Source organism: Acomys minous (genome assembly GCF_964271855.1).
Source record: "Acomys minous genome assembly, chromosome: 11".
NCBI classification, from domain to species: domain Eukaryota; kingdom Metazoa; phylum Chordata; class Mammalia; order Rodentia; family Muridae; genus Acomys; species Acomys minous.
In genome coordinates, this window is record NC_140492.1 from 30,153,465 (window position 1) to 30,170,776 (window position 17,312).

The 17,312-nt window shown below is 37.9% G+C and overlaps 1 pseudogene across 1 annotated transcript in view; it reads left to right on the plus strand.

Moving 5' to 3' along the window:
• The first annotated feature begins 2,323 nt into the window (after positions 1 to 2,323).
• The window catches only part of LOC311608809 (protein SET-like), a 35,660-nt pseudogene continuing 20,671 nt past the window's right edge, over positions 2,324 to 17,312 (plus strand). Inside the window, exon 1 of the transcript in view lies at positions 2,324 to 2,512. The product of the transcript in view is annotated as a protein SET-like (transcript). The remainder of the gene's footprint in view (positions 2,513 to 17,312) is intronic.

Genomic DNA, 17,312 nt, shown 5'->3' on the forward strand with positions numbered 1-17,312 from the left:
TCTCCAGTATCTCTCACAAGGATATGAGAAGAATAACAATTCTTATTATCTCTCATGTGATCAGGATTCGCAGGATTCAATTATTCATTTAAGAATCACTGAAAAAAATGTTCTACTAATGGCCTGAAGGTATGGCAGGCTGATATAGAGTTCCACACCCATGCCTTGGTGCTTTGGCAACGAACACATCTCAAGGTACATAAATGATGCTTGAAGCTCTCATCCGTAAACTTTTAGAACTTATGCAGACCCTTTACCAAAGTAACCCTGTGGGAAACTTCCAATTTCTACATTACTGCCAAAGCCTACTTAAACTTAACAAAAGTTTCCTGGGAAGGTGCAGTGTGTTTTTATCTGAAGTTACCATGTTCGTGTTAATTTTATAAGCTTAAAAACTCCGCTTAAAAGTGGCAAATAAGTCATACGTTGTCCAGTACTAAGGTAACTACAGGAGGCTAAGTCTGTGATACAGTATATGCTATTAAATTACTGGCAGTTTTTGCTTTGATTATATTTTTTCTTTCTTTAGAGACATCCTAAAAAGATATACTTGAATTTACCCTGAATGGCAGTTTTACTAGAATCATAGGGTAATTTTGGCATGAATTAGCACTTTCTTTCCCTTTGTAAGAATATAAAAATTTTAATAGAAATATTGTCATAATTTGCAGTGCAGTGGTTGTTAAAGTACACAAAATAACCACAATGCAAAAACAAACAGAACATAGCCAGCTGTTTTTGCAAGAGTAACCGTGATGGCTGAGTGAAAGCACAGATGTTTGGGACCCAAGGGCAGCAAGCCAAGGATGAAGAGTAGAGGTTCACTTTTGAAGGAGCAGAGAAGGACCAAGGTAGGGAGACACTGGCTATTGGGCAAACCTTTAGGTAATCTGAAGTTGAAGTTTAGGTCTCTTCTTAGGTCACTGCTTAGAGTGCAGTGCATATACTTGGCCTTGGTTGCCTAATACCACTCCTCATGTGTCCTTGCACCTCCCCCACTCTTGCGTACTCTTTTCTCCACACCATCCAGTTTCCTGTGGACTCTTCCATCTCGTTAACAGCATTTTTCTTTACCACTTGTTCAATTGGTTTCTTAGGTGATGATAAACAAGAGATTTTGACTCATAGAAGACAAAAGTAGTAATTTAAAATAGCAATACTGAAAAAAAAACTGCAGTAGAAATGGACCAAGACTACAGAGAAGCAAAATATTCCAAAGCATACTGCAATGTAGTATATGCTATAGTTTGTTTCTAATCTGTATTTAGGTTTCTGTTCTTTTGTTGTTGTTGTTGTTGTTGTTCCATATGGCATATAATGTGATTAATAAATAGAAAGTCAACATATGCTAGAAGCCATCAGCAAAGGCCTAGGAGTCAGACAAACTAGCCTGTCAGACCATTAAACTAGTAAGTCACTGAATTTTTTGATCCCTTACCTAGCATACACTTGGAATATATTAACAAAAATTCAATGAAGTCAATGAATTTAAAATGTCAGTGAAGCACATAGATTAATTTTTATACATTTTATTCCTAAAACATGAAAGACAAATGGCATAGGAAAGTATCATTGGGTAGATAATCGAGGACATGTATCTGGTATCCTGGAACCTTGAGCCACTTTGTTATAGTCCCAAGAGCATTTTTAACCCTTTGGTTTTTATTGCAGAGGATAGAAGCTAGTGTCTTGAATACGCTAGGCAAGCACTCTAGTACTGAGCTACCACTGCAGCCCTAAAACCTCCGACCACATCTAAGTTATTACTGTAGAGTGTCTTTAAATTTTGTGTTCAACTTTTCACACTACAGTCAATTTCTCCATATTGATACCAGATTATGTTTCATTTTATTTTATGCTTTTATTAATTTATTCAGTATTCTTAGTGTCTGAACAGAATTTCATAATAATTACTATTGTTTTAAAACTTCTTCAGTGCAAAAATAAGCTGAAAAAGAAAGACTCCTTACATAGGTAATGACAACCGTTATTTACTAAGGTAATGATTTTAAAAAGAACTATGTCCTTTCTAATTTCTAACTAAAGATGGAAATGTTATTGCACAAGACGGACATTTTCTTTCTTTAGAGAAATCTTGGAAAAACGTGTGTTCTGAAGTCAGAAGTAAAGCAACATTAAACCGCACACCAGGTAACTTAGCAGAGAATGTCATATTTGGAGTTCAGCCTCCATGTGCAAATCTAAATTAAGAACAGAAGGCAAGTAAAGGAACTCTGGGGAAGGGTTATCCAGTGTCAAAGGAATAGCAAGTGCAAAGCAAAGTCCAGGAAAAAGCATAGCTCAAGGAAAGATAGCAACACGGATGACACAGAAAACGGATCACCCCTGCATGGAAGCAGCTGAACAAGGAGATTATCCATCAAACTGGCAGACTGAAAACCTTGATGCTGAAGTGGACATTTGCAGAAGGACAGATGATCAAGCCTGCGATTATGGGATAAGTATCATTTCATCAATGGATCTTCATAAGGACGTTCAGACTGTTAAATTTGTGAGATTGATAACTGTTTCTGTTGTAATAGTTAAACTGTGTACAATATTTTAAACAGAAAGAGCCGCGATGTAGAAGAATTTTAATCCAGTAACAACATGGATGCTATGTTCCCATCCAAAGACCTTCCAGGTCTGTGTAATCCAGCTGGAATGCAGACACAGCACACACCTTTAACCCCTCTGTCTGGCATACAGATGCACCTTTACTACACCACATGTGTAATTCCAAACAATGTAGATAAAATTTATTGGTAGAAGGAAACAGCCATGTTTGAAACTGATGCCTAATTGAGAGACAGACAAAGTGACAAATCAGAATGACTTGACAGAATAGGATATGCCCAACTCTCATGAGAGCAGACAGGTAGGTAAGAGAGGCAACTGAAGAGAGAACAGCACAAAGAAAGAGAGAGAGGAGGCAGTTTTGCTGGGAGAGTTTTACAGAAACAGGTTGAAGAGAAATAAGCTAGATACAGGTGAATATAGAAGGAGCCAGAAAATAAGAAGCCAGAGATTATAACACAGTACCAACATTAGTATGAGGCCAAGAAGAACAGTTCAGTCAAAAGCTGAGAGAAGTCAGTTTGAACCAGTCAGCTAGGAGATGAGTTTGAGCCAGGCATCTGAGTTGAACCAGTCAGTCAGAGTTCAGAAAGAACTGGAAAGAGTGAGCATATTCAGGAGTAAGTCTCAGAATCTAAAAAAAAAAAAAAACAAACCTAGGACTAGATAAGATTGGAAGGAGGCTAGAAGGTTTGAGAATTAGGCCTACGTTAGCATATGGAGGCAGTGGACCTCCAAGATAACAATTATATCTAGTGAATAAAAGTTGCTTTCACAAAAACCTATCATCCAATAAACACCTTGTTTCAGGCAGTGTAAAGTAATGTTCAAGGTTAGTGGCACAGGAAAAACTCAGATGTTCATAGTTCTGCATGCTAGGGGATTGTTTTCATTTTATTATAATTATAATTACAAGGGAATTCATAAGGATCCTAACAAAGAGGTTAGCCATTGGAGTCTGAAGCACCCACCAAGGACCATGCATGGGCTGGACCTAGGTCCTCTACACAGTTGTAGCCAATGGCCAGCTCAGGTTTCATGTGGGCCTACTTGTAAGCAGGGGCTGTTTCTGACATGGACTCTGTTACCTGCTTTTTGGTCACTTCCCCCTGACCTGACTGAATTGCCAGGCCACAGGGAATAATGAAAACCCAATCCTAATGTGTCTTAATGAGTTCCCCTTTTCTGATGAATAGGGGAGCAGGGAAGGTGAAGAGGATGTGAGACTGGGAGGAGAGGAGGGAGGGAAGGAATTAAGACCAATATGTAAAATGAATAAATAAATTAATTAATTAATAAAAAATCATTGCCTACCTCATTTGTAACCCAGCTCCACCAAGATTATAGAGATATTCTCATTTAGAGAAGGAAAACAAATAAAGTCCAAGTCTGGACAAAATGGGATTGTAGGCAGAACTCCAAGAGTAGGGTCCCTGGCAAATACTCACAGGCATAGATTCTGGGATGTTGGTCAAATGTCTAGGGAATGCCTCCAAAATCCATCTTCCAATCTTGTGAAACAGAGCAAGTTTCAAGTCTCCAATCTCTGGAAGAAGGGAATAAAAGCCAACACAGACAGTTGCCTTCAAGATCAATGTTAGGCCCACTTAACACCAAGCAGAAACCAAAGACCCCAATTTAAGACCAGGGCTCACTGGTTACATAATTGTTCCCAAATCAGGCATATGCCTGCATATTGGTGGGCACGGCTTCAGATATGATCTAAGCCTTTGTCAGTCTTGGAGTAGGACAGAGCATTGCTCCTTGTGACTATGCAGATGGGAGCCTGAGACCCAGGCTTTCCCTGGCTTATCATCAGTTATAATAGCCCAGGGATTGTCTCGACTGCCTTATCCCAACCTCGGAAAGGACTGATGTAGCCTCTAGATCTGTACTTTGGTTTGGGTCTACATTACTGTCAGCTGTGGTGTGGGCCTCAGTGTGCCCATGGGACCATGCAAATCTGTGCTTGTGAGATACAAATGTAGCACAGCTTAATGTGTGCATTAGCAACAAGAAATTTCTATTGGCAACAAGCAAGTTTGATTGCCAACAGCACCTCAACCTTGGACAATGTAGTATGAGGTTAGCATGGATTTTTAAAATTAACTTATTCTTGTTACATCTCAATGGTTATCCCATCCCTTGTATCCTCCCATTCTTCCCTTCTTCCCATTTTCCCCTTATTCCCCTCCCCTATGACTGTTCCTGAGGAGGATTTCCTTCCCCTGCATATGCTCATAGGGTATTTTTTTTTTAATGCAAAGACAGACTGTTGAAACACCACCATGTTCAAACGATTATACTCCAATACAGCCATAGAACAGTGCCAGGCAGAGAATAATGGCCACATTTCATGAAATGTCCATTCCCCTTGCATTGATCTGGGACTGATACCATTGGCTTTGGACAGAAGGCAACATTTGATTCTACCACAGTGTTGTGCAAGTCTGGTAACTGAGGGATGACACATCTTAGCATCATTAGTGGCCACACCACAGTTCCAACAAGACTTTTGAGGGAAGTTTACCCATTTAGATGTTCTAAGAGCTAAGATAAAGTGATACATCCATTGTGGATTTAAGACAAACCTGGGCTTGGATCTCTCTCCAGTGCTAGCAGACTGTTAACACCACTGCCAATCTCACTGCAATCCTGGCCTTATATCTCCCTCTAGTGATGAAAAGAAAGTAGCAACGACACAATCAGAAAACTGGTGGATCCTATAGAATTTATCAAAGATGGACTAATAAGTCCAGATGCAAACACTAGAATAAATATTTGGTATTTCAAAATCCAGAGGTCTAAGAAGACAAACTTCAAGAACTTTCAGTAAATGATGACCTCATCTAAGTGTCAGAATAAGTTGTCAGAAGCAAGCAGAGAATAACAATTATGAGAAAACTACTAAAAAACTTGATGTGGCTATGCAAGGAGCGACCATGGGAATAAAGAAGCCATCAAAAACTAATTTCAATACTTAGATTAAACATTTTGATTGATAAATAGGTAAAATGAGAAAACCAAACAGAAAACCTTGAACTGAAAACTGTACTTAACAGATTTAAAAAATGCGATAGAAGGCTTCTTTAGCAGGATGGGTCAAATTGGAAAGAGACTCAGTGTGCTCAAAGACAGGCCCCAGGGAACTGTACAGGTAAAGGGTAAGAAAGGCCAAAGGGTTTGCGGTCATGAAGAAGGCTCATGGAAACAGTGGGACAGAATTAGAAGAGCTAAATATGGGTTAAAAATATGTAATTTGAGACTGCCAAAAGAGCAGAAAGCTTACTCAAAGAATTAGTAGTAGAACCATCCCAAATCCAGAGCTGCTCACAAATATCGAGACATAGAAAAGTCAAAAGTCAGCATTTGGGTTTACCTTAATTGGGTAACTCCCAATGGTGAGAGACCACTACACAAAAGAGGCTTAAAAAACAACAAAACAAAACAAGTAACAGGTCATGTGTCCTACTCTTTCCGAAAAGCTACTTCTTAGCAGAGATCTTACAGCCAGAAGAAGGAAGTTTGATATTTTCAGAGGTCACAAAGGAAAAATCACCAAACAAGAATGTTTTACCCAACCAAGCTATTCCTTAGACAAAAGGGAAAGATGTGGGCGTTGTTTGACAAAGACTGGGAGACTATGCATCTTTCTGAAAGAAATGCAAAAGGACTTTCTTCAGCTCAAGGAGAGAGATGATTCCCTAAAAAAAAAATAAAAGCTACAATAAAATTTTCTAAGGAAAAATAAAAAAGTAGAAATTATAGAAACTCACTGATAGTACTACAGAGACAGCCAGAATGTTCTTACACTGTAACTATGCTGCATAAGTCATTCATACTTTTTTGTGTCTGTAGTGTTCACAGTAAAGTACACTAATAACTACATTCATATGTTAAAAATCAAGCAACACAAATATAAAGTTTGAAATCAAAAAATTTAAATACAGGGAATTTAATAATTTTTTTTCTGAGAATTTTGCACATCTGTAAGCAAAAAATGTACTAGAGTTAGATGGTGAAGATGTAGTATTAGAATTAGGCCCAGATAGTAGGCAAATCTGTCCTTTGCCAGTCTCTAGGCATAGTGCTGATATGGTTTCCACAGAGACGGGGGTGTTACATTTGTTCTTATAACCCCACCCCCACCCCGACTGGAAAATGAGCTGTCCATCAGCTGTGATGGAGGCCGTAAAGAAGCAGATCTTTATTCTTTTACTATGAAACTTTATCTAGTTTCTGATCATGTGTCATATTCTCATATTCAGGGGACTTGATCAGTGTACCATCCTATAGGATCTTATACCAGCTGAGCATTTCTATGGCCTGATTCTAATAAGACCTGGTGAGCAGGATGCTGCGTGTATTCTCGGTGAATATGACACATGCATACAAATTCAGAGCTTCATCTTCATGAGGCTCTAGCAATGCTACTGTGTTAAAGTCGCTTTGCCTTGTGTCTTTCTGATACAACATTTAATGATACAACAGCTTCAGATCTAGAAGGCAATGTGTGTTTACAGAGAACAAAATGCAGTGGGCCATCTAACAGGTATTTTTGACACCACACATGATAATGACCATTCACAGTTGCATAGCGATGAATTCTATGAATAGGTTACATTGCTGGTCAACATGGATTTGCATAGACAATGAAAGACATCAAGTTGGGCTATTATTAGTCTGGTTTATACAGATCCGTACAGTCTAGTCCATGGGTTGTGGAAATAGAGTCTGCTCCTCATCTCAAGACAGGAAGATGTAAGCACAGCAGAATGAGAAAGAGACAGCATCCCGGAAACTGAAGCCAGGAAAATCAGGAGTTTACACAAGACAGGAAGTAAGGCCTGCCTCTTATCCAGTACAGATGAGAAAATGGACTCTGAACTTCTAGAAGACAATGTAGTTCTAAGAACAGCTCTATTTTTGCCCAGTAAATGTCATCTTATGTTTCTAAATTATAAAATTATATGATAATAAATTTCATTTTATTCATTCAGACATTTATAGAATCTGCTACACAGTAGGAGAAGAAATGAATACTGGAATATGACATGTTTCTGAGGCTAGTATAGATACATAAGACATAAATAAGGCATTTTTATTCTTGGGCCTAAAGACTCAACAGATTCAACAATGTTCTAAGTGTCAGCAGGAGAGAGGAACTGATGGATCATTTGTGAACTCAGAAGAGAAGTGGGAGCCAAGAGGCAGGCTTCTGGAATCTTCTCTGGTTTTGTATTTTGTCCTGTTACAATTAAGCATTCATTACTCAATTGGCCATTACACAATTGACTTGTTGACATTTTGAAAGTCAGCTCCCAGGTATGTCCTGGGGCTCTGGTGGAGATCAAATACCTGACCTAGAATATGTGACGTGCACATGTGACCAATCTGACCTCTTATGAACTCGCTGTTATCTGATCCACCAAATCATAACATCAGCAGTGCTCCAGTTTCAAATGAAGTAAAGCAAGGCTTTATCCGTCTCCAAGGGCAGAGGAAATATGCACATATGTATCATACATGCACATGCACTATCTATTTGCTTTGTTCCCTCCCCTTCAATCTGGATCTTAACATCTTGCTCAGTCCAAATTATTAGTAATTGGTGAAAGCATTCTATTCATATTTACCACTGCTCAACACAAGCCCCTGCTGCATTGGGAGTGGGGGTGGGGGTGTGTGTCTTAAAAATCCAGTAGATGATGTAGCCAATTTGTAGAGTACCTTTCAACTCCTCCAGGAAGTTATGGGAAAAGTACCCAAAGCAACAAAGTTTCTAAAGCTAGACCTCACAGCTCAAAGACAGTCCTCATTTGAACATATCCTGCTCCCAGCATCATCAGGTAAACTCAGGTTTCTAATGTATCTTTATTATGTAGTGGACGGAACAAACACCTGTTACGGGAGATGACTTTGAGTCTCTGTCCACGGACCGTGGAGGTTCTTTACCATGACACACACCTACTCTAGAGTTTCTTCCAGTGTCACTATTCTGTGACTTACCCATGATTCTAATACCCAGGTGTAATCACTTCCCTCTGAGAAACTCCATTGTCTGCAAAGAGGGTGAGTGAGGTGAATATAATCCTGCAGTCTATCATGAGTCACAGCATGCAGATATAACTTAAGCAAGCTCAGACTGTCTCTCCAGCACGTAGATGTGGGGCTGGTTGGAGAATTCTTATAATGCTGGAATGCTGCCCACCAAAAAACAAAATACAATTGTAGCATTACTTTGACTTAAACACAAGAAATAGAATTATTTCTTTGAAAGCCACGAATACATGCCTTTGCAAGCAGGAATTGAACAAATAATAGACAGTTCTTCTGCAACTAGTACTCGAAATAAAATAATCAAGTGTTATTTTCCATGCTTGCATAATTTTCTTTTTTTTCCTTTTTTTATTAATTTATTCTTGTTACATCTCAATGGTTATCCCATCCCTTGTATCCTCCCATTCTTCCCTCCCTCCTATTTTCCCCTTATGCCCCTCCCCTATGACTGCTCCTGAGGGGGATTACCTCCCCCTGTATATGCTCATAGGGTATCAAGTCTCTTCTTGGTAACCTGCTTTCCTTCCTCTGAGTGCCACCAGGTCTCCCCCTCCAGGGGACATGGTCAAAGGTGAGGCACCAGAGTACGTGAGAAAGTCATATCCCACTCTCCACTCTACTGTGGAGAATGTTCTGACCATCAACATAAAACCAGAGACACTAAGTCACTTAGAAGAAAAAGTGGGGAAGAGCCTGGAACATATTGGCACAGGAGACAACTTCCTGAACAGAACACCAACGGCCCAGGCATTAAGGTCAACAATTAATAAATGGGACCTCATGAGGCTGATAAGCTTCTGTAAGGCAGGAGACACTGTCAAGAGAACAAAGTGACAGCCTACAGACTGGGGAAAAGATCTTCACCAACCCTACATCTGACAAAGGTCTAATATCCAAAATATATAAAATAAACCTCGAACCCCTACCCAGACTAGCTGATGGACAGGACATTCTCCACTGTTGAGCGGAGAAGGAGATCTGACTTTCACACAAACTCTGGTGGCCCATATTTGAACATGTCCCTTGGATGGAGATGCCTGGTTGCACTCAGAGGAAGGACAATAGGTCACCAAGGAGAGACTTGATACCCTATGAGCATATACAGGGGGAGGAGGTCCCCCCCCAGACACAGACATAGGGGAGGGGAATAGGGGGGAAGTGGGAGGAAGGGAGGAATGGGAGGATACAAGGGATGGGCTAACAACTGAGATGTAATATGAATACATTAATTTTAAAAAATTAAAAAACAAAAAAAAAGAACTCAAGAAATTAAACACCACCAAACCAAATAACCCACTTGCATAATTTTCAATGACAATATCTTACATACAAAAAAAAATGTAGAGAGAGAAATATACCCTCCGGAAAATATAGTCATTTTCTAATTGAAACACGTCTACATGCTTTTGCTGAGTTTATTCCATTTTCCCACATCAGCTGACTGTCTTTCCTTTCCTTCTGTCCATACGTATCATAGGAATAAAAAATTACTCTTTTAATTCCAACTAATTCCAATCACAAATTCTCAGGAAAACATGTCTTGTGGATGTGAGTCTGACTTCTGTGGCCAAATTCTAGGTCCAATCTGATTAGCAGAGACCAGAAAGCCACTGCTCAAAGGCAGAAGCAAAGGACACAGAGTCACCATCACCTATGCAGACAGTGTAAAATGTACCAGACACTGGTGTTTATTTTCTTTATCTCACTAAATGGTCATATCAAATGAAGATAAGGTGGCCACTAAGTACTTCCTGCACTTTTGATTAATAAGAACACTGGAAGAGAAGTCCCATTTCCTTGCTCTGTAGAGATTTTGTCTTTCTCTTCAAGATGTGAGTAAATTCCCAAGGGGCTGATGTTCTTTTATCTCTGTGGTCCTATTTCTATAGTACTATTATTTTCTTCATTTTTATATTAACCCAAGTAAAGTTTAACTGATAATTTATTTAGTAATATCAAGCAAAATCAAGACATTTATGTTTCATTCATTGGGTTTAGAAATGTGTGTGTATGTGTATGTGTGTGTATGTGTGTGTGTGTGTGTGTGTGTGTGTGTGTGTGTGTGTGTGATATTGCAGATATCAGCAAGTCCTACTGTAATCTTTCTAAGATTTTTAATATGGCTACCAGTGACCTGGATGAGCAGGCTGTCCGTTAGTCACAGGTTCCTGATGTGAAGGACTAGGGATGAGAAAATTTTAAAAAGATAGAGAAGTTGGGACCACAAGGTCTTACATAAGCTGATGGCATATTCAAAGCAAGGTTATAGAAGAACTTCAGCATCCTATATACAGTTTTCAGCAGGAGAATTGGACAGAGTCATCATCAGAAAGCTACCATACAATGTAACAAAATCAGTAGGGAGCTAATGAAGCAATGTTGCACAAAGGAACACAGGACATCTCAAGAGTATCACAGACTGAGCACACAGTGGCCTTGGAAATGATAACCACACCTCCTTAGAGGAAATGAGTTGGGTTTCCAGGATCCTAGGTCCATGCCTCATGCTTGCCTAATTCCCTAAGGACATGGCCCCAGGCCATTGTCAAGGTGTTCCTGATTTTAGAAGAGGAAGTGCATTCCTTCTCCATCTGTCAGGGCCTCAGGAAAAGCTTCGGATAGGCCTGACTGCTAACATTCTCCATTTATATAGTATTAGCCTCTCTATGGTCAATTTCAGTCAAAAACTAGAAAATAAAAACATACTCAACAAATTTGCTCTTACTATATAACTTAGTTCTACCTTAGTTGTATTACTAGAAATCTTCATATGTAAAATGCTATCTTTATTGCATATTCTTTCTTGTATTCATTTGTATTGTATTGCTAGAAATATCACCTTCAAATTCAAAGCATTATTGAGTTTTATTCTAAGAGAAGAGCTATTCTATAAAACTTTTCAAGTATTAAGTGATTAATGACATTACAAATCTATCAAATGATGAATTGTTTTAGATAGCTGATTTATTGTGAAATATTGGCATAATTATCCTAAAGATTATCACAATGATTAAAGTCTGTAAAATGAGAAACATCAATGAAGTTAATGTAATAGGAAGAGACTGAATTTTAATCTAAGTATGTTTTTTTCCCCATTCCCACTCATAGAAGCTGACTTATTTCCAGATGTTTATAGAGGTTTTCTCTTTTTTTAAAAAAAATTTTTTATTAAGTTATAAATTTCACAGCTTTCCCTCCCAGCCTCTTCCTCCCCTCTCAGTCATCTCCTTTGCTTCTCTGAGATGGAGGCCTCCCATGTATATCAACCTGACTTGACATATCAAGTTGGAGTAGGACTGGGCACATCGTCTACTAAGGCTAGACAAGGCCATCCAGTTAGGAGAGAGGTATACAAAGGCAGGCAACAGAGTCAGAGACAGGCCCTGCTCCTGCTGTTAGGGATCTCATGTGAAGACCAAGCTGCATCTCTGCTACATATATGTAGGAGGCTTCGTACTGTCCCTAGAATGCTCAGTGGTGGGTGGTTAAGTCTCTGTGGGCCCAGGCTAGGTGATTCTGTAGGCGTCCTTGTGGTGTCCTTGACCTCTTTGGATCCTTCAACCCATCCTCTCTCTCTTTCACAAGATTTTCCAAGCTCCACCTGATGTCTGGCTGGGGGTCTTTGCATCAGCTTTTGGGCACAGCCTTATAGAGGCTTTTCTATCTGCCCAAATTTCTTCATATACCTTGATTCATATACTCTTTACAAGGATCCTGCAAAGTCAACAATCATGATATTTTAAAAACTGGTTATGTAGTTATGATACAATATTAGGAAGTTTTGAACCTGTGTTTTTCTATGCATAAAATGAATCATTTAAGTTGAATTGTTTGAGTGGGTGTTTTAAATTATAATTTAAGGAACCATATGAAGTTTTCTACCCTCCTCCATTCTCTCTGTATAAAAAAAAAACTTGCTCTATCTTCATGAGCAGCACTCTGTCTATCCACCTATGATATGATATTTATGTGTGTTTATAGATAATCTAATAATGCGTATTTTGATATTTTTAATGTCTGTGTGCAAGGGCTTGATGAGTGCTTGTTGAAAAATAAATGATATTATATTGACTTAATTTTATAATTTCTTCTTTAGAGAGAAGTAATTTGAAGCCTACTCTAATGATCAGTGCGATTCAAATATGAAATATTTTTTCTTTTTTATTGAAACACCATTTTGTACAGGTAAAAGCGAAATCATTTGTGAATGAGGAGTTGGCTCTTTGTGTTTCTTTCTTTGCTTGATTATAATGAAACAGGAACCTAAACTCATGTATTTAGAAAGCAGGTAGTTACTCCCATTCTATTCATAACATTATTAAACCAACAGATCTATCTTGTCAGGTCAGTAATTGTAGTGCATTAAAAACCAGGTGATGGATTGGAAAGCAATAATAAACTTTCTTTGATATGAATTACATGTGTAACTCATATATACTTATGCATACTTATGAATATATATTTCCTAACTTCTATATAGACAAAAAGATAAATTTTATTTAATGGATCAATATGAAAATTTTTAATTGCATATCTTCTTTTTTTCTTGCTCTAATCCTGTGATCAAACATCTGTTCATAGGTTAGCTGTATAGGAGATATGCTATTCTATAAAATATTGGTCATTTTCTAAAACCAGTCAGACTGCCTTTCGGAAGCAGTGTTCACACTAAGGTATCAGTGACTTATACAGCACATAAGGTACAATGTAAGGGCATCCTAGCTGTCTCTCTTGTACCACCAGTGGGTTTTTATAATTTCTACTTTTTTCTTTTTCTTAGAAAATTTTATTGTAGCTCTTATTTTTTTTAGGGAATCATCTCTCTCCTTCACTTGAAGAAAGTCCTTTTGCATTTCTTTCAGAAAGATGCATAGTCTCCCAGTCTTTGTCAAGCAATGCCCTCATCTTTCACTTATATGAACAGGAAAGCTGAGTGTACTTTAGTATTTTCTTTTATCAAAAATAAACAGTAAAGTAAGCATGGAAATGAGTGTACATTGAGTTAGTTGCTGAGCTCTCTCTTACTTTTCTGATTAACTGTTCATTCAAATATCATTGTTGGCAAAAGACAAGAAACAATTTTTCATGAAGCACAAAAAGAGAAACTATAGGAGATTCCATACTAATCTGAATATGTTCATGAAATTGAAGGAAAAACAAGAGATTTCCAAGTGACAGGAGAAAAATAGCCATTCAATGTTGTTTTAAAGTGTTTGCAGGCTACCAAGAAGAGACTTGATACCCTAGGAGCATATACAGGGGGAAGCAGTGCCCCTCAGCCACAGTCATAGGGGAAGGGAGTAAGGGGAAAATAGGAGGCAAAGAATGGGAGGATACAAGGAATGGCATAAGAATTGAGATATAATATGAATAAATTAATAAAATACATTTAAAAAAATAAAGTATCTGTTTCCTTGAATGCTTAGTTTTGATATTTATAAGTATAGAAAAGTGGATCAACCTGGCTTTCTTTATAATATGAGAAGTTGTTGAGTTTTTAAGCTGATTTGTAAATTAGAATGCGTTAGATGTAAATGTTATTGGCAATTAAGGTTGCTTATTTGCCTTCCTTGTTTTCTTCAGTCACAAGCATTATCTTACAGATAACGTTATTCTGTGGAGCTAACTGGAAATGAGAAGTGAGGAAATGATTTTACCAGCTAGTGCGATTAGTGGAGACACATAATTGCCTGCCTATTTACTTTGAAGCTGTCATTTAATGAAGTGGCTCCAACTAAAACTCTAATGGAGAGAAATTCTTAATTTCTTTTTAATATTTCCCTATGTCTAGGAACGTAATTTAAAATAAATTTGAATACTGATTGCTAAATTATATTCTGTCCCATCAGCAGAACATCAAATTGTTTCTCTCTTTATAGACATCAAAACAGATCATTTAAGATGTAACATAAAATAAACAGCCAATCATTAGAAGATAATCGTAAGTCTAAACAAAATGCCAATTTTATGCATTCATTCCAAACAAATGTATACTTTACATTATATTAATATACTTGTTTCTTAAAAAGCTATTAATATTCATGTATTTCTGCACTGTTGTAAAAAGTATAGTTAAAGAAAATGTTTATTATATAACTAAATGGAAATTTTGTCTGAAGAAATTATGCAGTTGACAAATTTGATTTCCCCATTGAATATATCCATTCATCATGACATAACATCAATATAACAAGGCCTACTGCCTATGATTTCTTTTACAAGACTCTTGACAAAATTATAGAACTGAATTATTCATGGATTTTAGGTGTTAGGGATGGTGAGGATGACAAGGTTATGTGTAACTCTTAAGGTGTACTGATGAAAGAGGAATCTATGGTGATCACCTAGCATTGTATCATTAGTACAGGGATAATCTGATAACTTCACATGGGCATTACATATCATAACAACTACATGCACATAATCACACACACTTACAAACACAGCACATGCAATCATGCGTTGTATGAATTCTAATTTCTTGGCTTTAGTATTGTATTAAAATAATGGAAGATGCCCTGGGGCAAATTAGAAGAACAGAAAACTATTCTTTAAGCCTCTATAATTTTATAAAATCTACAATCATTTTAAAATAATATATCCAAATCCATGTGGTAAGAAACCGCATATCAGCTACCAAAACAGATTATGGAGATGTGTCTTTTTACTTCTTAGCAAAGACTTTGGGCAAATCTAGAATATTCAGTTGCCTACATTTTCAAAACATAAATAGGAATGTTTCTTATATGTATATAATGTCAAATGTACCTGGTATAGTTTGAATATGAGATATTTCTCATACTCTAAATATGTTTGAACATTTGGTTTCCATTTGATAGTACTACTTGAAAATGTTATTGAACCTTTTGGAGGCAGAGCCTTACTGAAGGAAGCATGTCACTCAGGATGGGCTTAGAAGTTTTATACTTATACTTCCTGTTTTCCTTTGGCTTGTAGGTTCCTTATACAATGTAATGACAATCTTATGTCTCTGACACAATTCCTCTTCCCAGCCTCCAGGATAGGCTGTAACCATTTTAGGACTGTAATCTAGAGTAATCCCTTTCTCACCTAAGTTGCTATTGTCAGGCTATTTATCATAGCAACAAAACAAAACAAAACAAAACAAAAGAAAAGAAAACTAATACACACACCTACAGGAAACCTATAAGAGTATTTTCTATCACAATCTTAATTTTCTTCAACTTGGAAGCTAGCTCATTATAGAAGGAAGGAAAAGGAGATATAGTGAATTTTTAATTGAGTAACATGTTTGGATCACATCCAAAGACCTTCTAGGTGTGTGTGATTTGGCTGGAATGTAGATATATCACAGAACTTTAATCCTTCTGGAGGTAATGAAGAGAGACCTTCAATGGATACCTTTAATCCCAAACCATGAAAGCAAAGTTAGCATCTATGTTTGAAAGTGACATCTAATTGAGAGGCAGAAAAGTGATGAATCAGAGATTTGACAAAATGAGTCAGAGATAGGATACATCCAACTATCATAAGAACAGGAAAGAGAAGCCATTTAAGAGCAGTACAATAGAGTTCAGGAATGAGAGGAGAGTACAGGAGAGAGAGAGCCAGAGAGCGAGAGAGGGAAAGAGGGAGAGAGGGAGAGAGAGAGAGAGAGAGAGAGAGAGAGAGAGAGAGAGAGAGAGAGAGAGAGAGAGAGAGAAGGCAGAAATATACCCAGAAGATGCTCCACCACACAAGGTCATATTCTCAACCATGTTCATAGCAGCCTTATTCATAATAGCCAGAATCTGGAAACAACCTAAATGTCCCTCAGTCAAAAAATGGATTAAGAAACTGTGGTACATTTACACAATGGAATACTAGTTAACTATTTAAAACAAGGAAATCCTGAAATTTGCAGGCACATGGATGGAACTAGAAATGATCATACTGAGTGAGTTAACACAGACACAAAAAACTCACATGGTATATACTCATTTATAATTGGACACTCACCCAAAAGGGATGTCTCATGAAAGTCTCCACTTAGTAGGAGATTGGGATAGATGTGCAGAATCTCCTATTGGGACTCTAGGTGAGAGAAATATGGGAGAATGGGGGAAAAAAGAAGGATCCAGAGGGTCCTAGAAGCCTACAAGAACATCAGGACAGGTGGATCTGGAGCCAGAGGGGTATGCTCAAACTACTGCACCAACAGAGGATAATACATATATTAAACATTGAACCCTGACTCTAGTCAATGGACAGGACACTATCCACAGTTATGTGGAAAGCAGGGACTGACTCTGACATGAACTCTGGTGCCCCATATTTGACCACTTCTTCATAGTGGGGAGGTCTGGTGGCACTCAGAGAAAGAATAGGCAGGCTAACAAGATGACCCCCAAATGGTATGTGAGGAGGTCCCCCTTCTGTCACAGACCTAGAGAAAGAGAATATGATGAAAGAGGGAGGGAGGGAGGAATAGGAGAAGACAAGTAAGGGGATAACAATTGAGATGTAATCTGAATAAATTAATTTTAAAAAGAGAGCCGTGCAGAAAGTTTTATTGGGACAGTTTTATAGGCACAGGTTGAAGAGAGAATAAGCTAGACACAGATGAAGACGGAACAAGCCAGAGAACCAGAGAACGAGAAGGAGCCAAAAGATTAGACAGATTGGTAGAGTTAGTTTGAGCTCAAGCAGATCGA